The sequence below is a fragment of the Macrotis lagotis genome, chromosome 8, assembly GCF_037893015.1.
Source record: "Macrotis lagotis isolate mMagLag1 chromosome 8, bilby.v1.9.chrom.fasta, whole genome shotgun sequence".
In the NCBI taxonomy this organism is placed as follows: Eukaryota; Metazoa; Chordata; class Mammalia; order Peramelemorphia; family Peramelidae; genus Macrotis; species Macrotis lagotis.
Window position 1 is genome coordinate 104,239,055 of NC_133665.1, and position 7,161 is coordinate 104,246,215.

At 45.3% G+C, this 7,161-nt stretch overlaps 1 protein-coding gene across 5 annotated transcripts in view; it reads right to left on the reverse strand.

Moving 5' to 3' along the window:
* The window catches only part of SLC26A6 (solute carrier family 26 member 6), a 31,911-nt gene extending 26,313 nt beyond the window's left edge, over nucleotides 1-5,598 (reverse strand). For 3 of the 5 annotated variants that reach the window (XM_074197872.1, XM_074197871.1, XM_074197869.1), the window contains exon 1: nucleotides 5,426-5,533. The gene's annotated coding sequence lies outside the window, so the exon portion shown is untranslated. Of the gene's footprint in view, nucleotides 1-5,425 lie in introns of all 5 variants that reach the window. The other 2 variants (XM_074197877.1, XM_074197874.1) reach the window with 2 other exon arrangements.
* Between the last annotated feature and the right edge of the window lie 1,563 nt (nucleotides 5,599-7,161).

Consider the following 7,161-nt stretch of genomic DNA (forward strand, 5'->3'; position numbering starts at 1 on the left):
GAAAATGACAAATATTGAAGGGGATATAGAGAAAATGAGGCATTAATGCACTGCTGGTGGAGTTGTGAACTGATTCAACCAACTATTATAGCAATTTGGATATGCCCAAAGGCTATAAAACCCTAAAAAAAAATACTCTTTTGATATAGCAATATCACTGCTAGGTCTAAACGCCAAAAGAGATTTAAAACAAAAAACAAAAAGGGAAAGGACTTATATGTACAAAAATATTTATAACAGCTCTTTTCTGATAGCAAAGAAATGAAATATGAGGGGATACCCATCATTTAGGTAATGACTGAACAAATTGTGGCACATGATTATGATGGAATATTATTGTCATAAGAAATGATGAGCAGGATACCCTCAGAAAAAAACCTGCAAAGACTTCCATTATATGGGCCAAATGGATGCTGGGCCTAAGGGGTGGTAGGAGGGCTCGGGGCCACTTGGCCTCAGGACCGGGGATCTGTCTGCTGTGCCACTCAGTTACCCTACAGAAGAGTCAGAGTGAAAGGAGAGAGAAAATATAGTGGAAAAATACGAAAGGAGGGAGTTGCAATCAGCAATGGCAACGGTGGAAAAATATGGAAGTAACTTTTGCAATGGACTTATCATAAAGAATGTGATATACCCACAACAGAGTTGTTGGTATTGGAACAAAGACTGAAGCACATTTATTATTATTATTATTATTATTATTATTATTATTATTTTGAAGGGGGTGCAGGGAGAATGGGGCTGGGTGGCCTGCCTGAGACCGCATAGCAGGGTGATGATCATTGGGTGTCTGAGGCCGGATTTGGACCCGGGTGCTCCTGGCTCAAGGGCCAATGGCTCTGTCTATCACCCAGCCACCCCTACTATTATTACTATTTTATTTTATTTGGGGTCTTTTTTTTTCTTTTTTTGGGGGGGGGTTTTGCAGAGCAGTGGGGTTGGGGTAACTTGCATGTCACATGGCTGGGTGATTGTTGGGTGTATGGGACCAGATATGGGCTTGGGTGCTCCTAGGTCCAGAGCTGGTGCTCCACCCACTGTGCCACCTGGCCATACCTACAATTATTACTATTTTTTTTAATTTTTTTCTCTCCCCTTTACTTTATCGCTCAAGCGAGTCTATAGTCTTTGGAGGGAGGGGGTGTTTTGTTTACTCTTAAACAAGAACATTTTATTAATGTATAAAAAACATTATTTGTAAAAAAAAAAAATGTGCATACCCTTTGATCCAGCATACCACTCCTTAGCTATACCCTGAAGAGATGATGAAAAAGGGTAAAAACATCACTTGTACAAAAATATTCATAGCAGCCCTGTTTGTGGTGGCAAAGAATTGGAAATCAAGTAAATGTCCTTCAATTGGGGAATGGCTTAGCAAACTGTGGTACACGTAGGTCATGGAACACTATTGTTCTATTATAAACCAGGAGGGATGGGAATTCAGGGAAGCCTGGAGGGATTTGCATGAACTGATGCTGAGTGACTTGAGCAGAACCAGAAAAACACTGTACACCCTAACAGCAACATGGGGGCAATGATCAACCTTGATGGGACATGCTCATTCCATCAGGGCAACAATCAGAAACAATTTGGGGCTATCTGCAATGTAGAATACTATTTGCATCCAGAGGAAAGAACTGCAGAGTTTGAACAAAGACCAAGGACTATTACCTTAAATTTAGAAAAAAAAAAACCCTGATATCTTATTGTCTGATCTTGCTATCTCTTATACTTTATGTTTCTTCCTTAAGGATATCATTTCTCTCTCATCACAATCAATTTGGATAAATGTTTACCATGGGGGGGAGGGAAGTAAGATTAGGGGAAAAATTGTAAAAACTCAAAATAAATAAAATCTTTAATAAAAAAAAAAAAGACTTCCATTATCTGATGCAAAGTGAAATGTACTGTGTTCTAAGTAACAGGAATAGTGTATGATGTGAATGACTTAGCTATTCTCAGCAATACAATGACCCAAGGCAACTCTGAAGAACTTACCAATGAAAAATGCTATCTTACCTCTAAAGACAGAACCGATGATGTCTGAATATAGATTGAAGCAAATTTTTTTAAACTTTATTTTTCTAGAGATTTCTTTTGGGGGGGGTGTCTATGTGTTCTTTTACAACTTGACTATTATGGAAATGTTCTGCATGACTATTCATATATAATTTATATCTAATTGCTTGTTTTCCCAAAGAAGGGAGAGTAAGGACAGAGGAAAGGAGAGAATTTGGAACTCAAAGTTTTAAAAACAAACATTAAAAAATTTTACGTATAACTGGGGAAAATATTGAATAAAGAAAAAGTGGTCACCCTTCTTGCCACAATTCCATAAGCCTGAGACTCCCCGTCCCCTACTACCATCACTCAAGAACCCATTGTCTTTTGAAGTTCATTTCATCTAAATCACTCTCTCCCATTCCTGACATGCCATCTACTGAACCCCAGTTCACTTTCCAATCATCCTCAAGTAGTCTTAGGCCCTGGTTCACAGACTTCCTCTTCTCCTGATACTCTCTTCAGAGACTTCAATATCAACTTCTAACTCCCTGGATTCTCCCTTCTTGGCTCTTCTCTATAACAGCTACCAACAGAAAGGCCCCCTTCAGATGTCACCAATGCCATGAAAACATTCAATTTCCATGAATCTTCAACTCTAAAGTTTTCCTCTCTAATCAAACTCTCCCATTCTTTCACTTCTTTTTACCCTCCTAAACCTATTTTTTTCCTTTTTTCTTCAGATTTTAATGTTATTTTGTCTTTTCAATTAAATGCAAAGATAGTTTTCAATATTCATCATTTTGTAAGCCTTTGAGTTCCATATTTTTCTACCTCCCTCCCTTTCCTCCCCCCCTCCCCATGACAGTGAGTAATCTTATATAAGTCATACTTGTACAATCATGTTTGACATATTTCATGTTATGTTGTGAAAGAAGAATCAGAACTAAAGGGAGGGGTGAACCATGAGAAAAATATATATAGATATAAAGCAATATGCATTATGTCACTTTTTTTCCTAATTTTTTTCTTCCATTTGGATCTGGTTCTTATCTCACAATATGATCAACTTGAATCTATGTTTAGCATAGTTATAAATGTAGAGTCCATGTCAGATTGCTTTCTATCAGGGAGAGGGAGTAGAAAAATGTAAAACTCAAAACCTTGCAAAAAAAAAATTGGTACAAATTATTGTTGCAAGTAGTTGGAAAAACAAAACGTTTTTTAAAAATATAAAGCAAGAGGGACAGGTCAAGGGACAGGATGAGGGGCAGTTTGAGGGACAGGTTGAAGGACATTTTGAGGGACAGTACCAGAGACAGCTCCAGGGACAGGTTGAAGGACAGGTCAGGGATAAAAAAACATTTTTTTAATTTAAAAAAATTATTAACCAATTTTTAAAGCATGAAAATAGTTTGTTCTAGTCCACATTCAATCTCATAGCTTTTTTCTCTGAATGTAAATGGCCTTTTCCATCATAAACCTTTTAAAATTGTCCTTGATCACTGAACTGATAAGAGGAGCTAAGTCCAACACAGTTGATCATCACACAATGTTGCTTTAAATGTCTACAGTGTTCTCTGGGTTCTGCTCACTCCACTCAGCATCAATTTGTGCAAATCCACCAGTTCATGATTTCTTATAGCCTGTTTTTTCTTTTCATAAAAACCTCTTGTCCCTCACTTCTTCCCTATTCTCCCAGGCCATCGCTCCTGATATGAACCCACATACTTCCCTTGAGTTTTGCCTCTTTAATCAGTCATTTCTACACGGCACTACTCTCTACCCTTCAATACTTTGCCCCTTATCTGATATTTCTTGCATTTATGCTTTGCTAATCCTTTATCCTGAGTTACTCCTACCATGGGGCTGAACTCCATAAGAGAAAATCATGCTTTGCAAACTGGGTCTCCCACAAACCTCTTACCTAATCATAAACAGATCCTCACTGTTGGACAGCAATCTTTTTTATTCTTCCCTGTTTATCTGACACTAATAACCACCCTTTGCTCTCATCTCTGGATCTTTGTGATAATGCTCTCTCTTGACCCTCCTCCTACCCTTTCACCACTCCCCAGTTTCCTTTGCTGAATCATCATCCATGTCACACCCCCTAAATGTTGATGTACCCTAAGATTTTTCCATAAAAAGTACTATTCCGAACAAGCATCCCTTCAACCCATAGGGCTCTCTCCTCTCCTAGGCTACTTGGGTCCTATGGCTCAGAGTCAGTCTTGCACCAGGACAGTAGTCCAGGGAGAGAAGAAGAGACTGGATGGGTATAGCTCAGTGGCCACTCAGTTTAACAACTGAGGGCTTTTAGCACCCAATATTCAGAGGAAAGAACTGAGACTCCTAACAAAGAACCTAGGAGCTGGCTCGGAGTGCAAGGTCAGATCAATGATGGACCAAAGGCAGAGAGCCTGAGTCCAACTGTTCCCTGACCAGGAATTCCCTATTTTCATGAGGCCAATCGGCGGCCATCCGGCCTCTGCCTGGGGATCACCTGTGGGGGCCAGCCAGTCCACTCTGGATCAGTGCTCTTACATGGAGATCCTTCTAGAACAGGAATGTGCTTCTCTGCAAGGCTGAGCAGAATTTCCCATCTATTCCAGGCTGACAATGGACGGGCAAGGTGCTGTGCAAAGTAAGGATTGGGGATAAGGAGGTGATCTCGGGGGGCTAGGGGAGAGAGGAATGGTAACCCTGAGTGGAGGGCATGAGCCTAAGAGAGACACACTTAGATATGGTACAAGAAAGTATGTGAGGGGCACCAGTCCTGGAGTCAGGAGGACCTGAGTTCAAATCTGACCTCAGACACTTAATAGTTACTTAGCTGTGAGACTTTGAGGAAATCACTTAACCCCACTGCCTTGCCAAAAACCACAAATAAGAGGGGAAACAAAAAGAACATGCCTGTGGGGGAGAAGGCGTATTGCTTAAAGAGACCCCTTCACCACCCCAGCCCCCTGAACATCTCCAGGGCTTGGACCTGTCTCCCAAATGAAATTCCCCCAAATCAGAACCAAAGGGGCGGGAGCCACGGGAATTGGTGTGGGAGAGTGTTGGGGGATCAAGCGGGCGGTCAAAGGTCAGGCTTAAGGTCAAAGGTCAGGGTGGGATACAGAAGAGCGCCGGGTCAAGCGGGGGGGGGGGGGGGGGGGGGGGGCGGCAGGAAGCTGGCCCGGGTCCAAAGTCCGGACGAGGGCTGGGAGTCCTAAGACTGAGGATCAAGGTTGGGAATCACGAGTAAGGTCGGGATCGGCTCGACTCGGAGCTCGGTGATCATTTGGGGGGGGGGGTCCCAGGCCGGGGGTCAAAGTTCAAGGTAGGCTGACCCGGGCCCCCGGGTCAGAAGCCAAGTCACGTCGTAGTCGCAGGCGGCAAGCCCACATGCTGCACCGGCGCGGCGGGCACCACTCACCCGGGCAGCTCCTGCGGCCCCATGGCCGGGCGGAGTCCGAGTCCAAGGTCCAGCGGGGCCCCGAGCCGGCGCGGCCGGGGTTCTTTCAGGCTCGGGCTCCTCGCCAGGCGCGGAGGGCGCGGGATCCGGCGGTGTGCCGCGTGCGCGCTCCCAACGGCCAATCAACGCGCGCCGTGGTGGGCCACGGCCCAATCAGCGCCGGGGGCCGGGGCGGGTCCTGTGACTGGGGAAGGGGGCGCTGTAACTCCTTCCTCCCCGGAGACCCTCTTTCCTCCAGACGCGAAAGGCGGGGGCTGGGAGGGAGCGCGGGAGCCCGGGAGCCGCTTCGCGCTCCGCCGGCGTTGTCCCTCCCGGGACCCGTAGCGGCGGCCGGCGGAGCCCCACCACGTGGGCCCTGGCAGACGGGGGCACACCGAGGGGGGGCGCCCCGGCCCTGGAGGCGGCAGGACCCGAGTTCAAACCCGGCCTCAGACGCTGCATGACCTCGCCGGGCGGCCTTGGGCAGGTCACCGAACCCCATCGCCTTGGAAAAAAAATTTTTTAATGACATTTGCAAGCATTTTGGGTTTTATTGTAATCTTATGCATTTTGAGTTATACATTTAAAAACAGAAATCCGAGCCGAGGGCCTCAGGCTTGACCAGGCGGCCAGAAGGGAGGAGGGAGGGTGGGAGGTGACCCAGTGGCGGCCACACAGGGCCTGGAGGGGGCCAGGCCTGACCCCAGGCCCTTCACCCGCCTGGCCTCAGTTTCCTCACCTGTAAAATGAGCTGGAGCAGGCAACGGCAAACCACTCTGCCAAGAAAAGCCCAGACGGCTCGCTGGAGAGTCGGCACGACCCAAGTGGTTGAGGCACACTAAGGAGCCTTGTCCTAAGTCACTTCTCCGGGACAGGAGTCTACATGTTGGCCTCACACTGTGTGGGATAAGAATCCACTTTAAAAAATAGAGAGACTCTTCTGAGCAAAAAGGAAAGTTTGTTTTGGCTTTTCTCCAGAAAAGGGCCCACTCCGAGTCTCACAAAGGTAGTGAAGGTCAAGGAGCTGCCCCAGGTGACAGTCAAGCAAGATTACATGGCCTAGCATGATTTCCCCCCTTCCCAGCCCCCTCTCTTACAACCTGATTGGTTAAGGTTTTCAGAGTTACAATCTTTATGCGGAAAATCTACCCAGTAACAAAGAGAAGAATAAAAGGTTTTCATAGAATATTACCTTCACCATCCAGATGGTGAGGGCATCAGAAGATTTCTAATGACCTTTTGTTGTCATTTTGTTGTCTGAGTATGCAAGGTCTTAGTCCTTATCATCAAACAAGAGGAGTCAGTCTACTGTTCTCCCAGTCTATCATCAAATAGGTGGCTAACTAAGAATGCAAGGTCTCTTCTCTGGAAGCTTCCCACTATTTCCCTCCCTAACAGGATCAGGAGGGTGTCTGGATGGTAATGCAAGGTCTTTCTGGAAATAGTCCACCGTTTCCCCTCCCTAACAGAATTGGGAGGATGTCTGACTGAGAATGCAAGGCCTCTCTCCCTCTTTCTTCCAAGAATAGTCTAAGAGTAATAGTCTGTCTTTGTTTTAATGATTTTTAACCCTGAGTGGACTTCACTAGGAATATTAACTCTTTTTTCTTTTTTTTAGGTTTTTGCGAGGCAAATGGAGTTAAGTGGCTTGCTCAAGGCCACACAGCTAGGTAATTACTAAGTGTCTGAGATCAGATTTGAACTCAGGTACTCCTGAC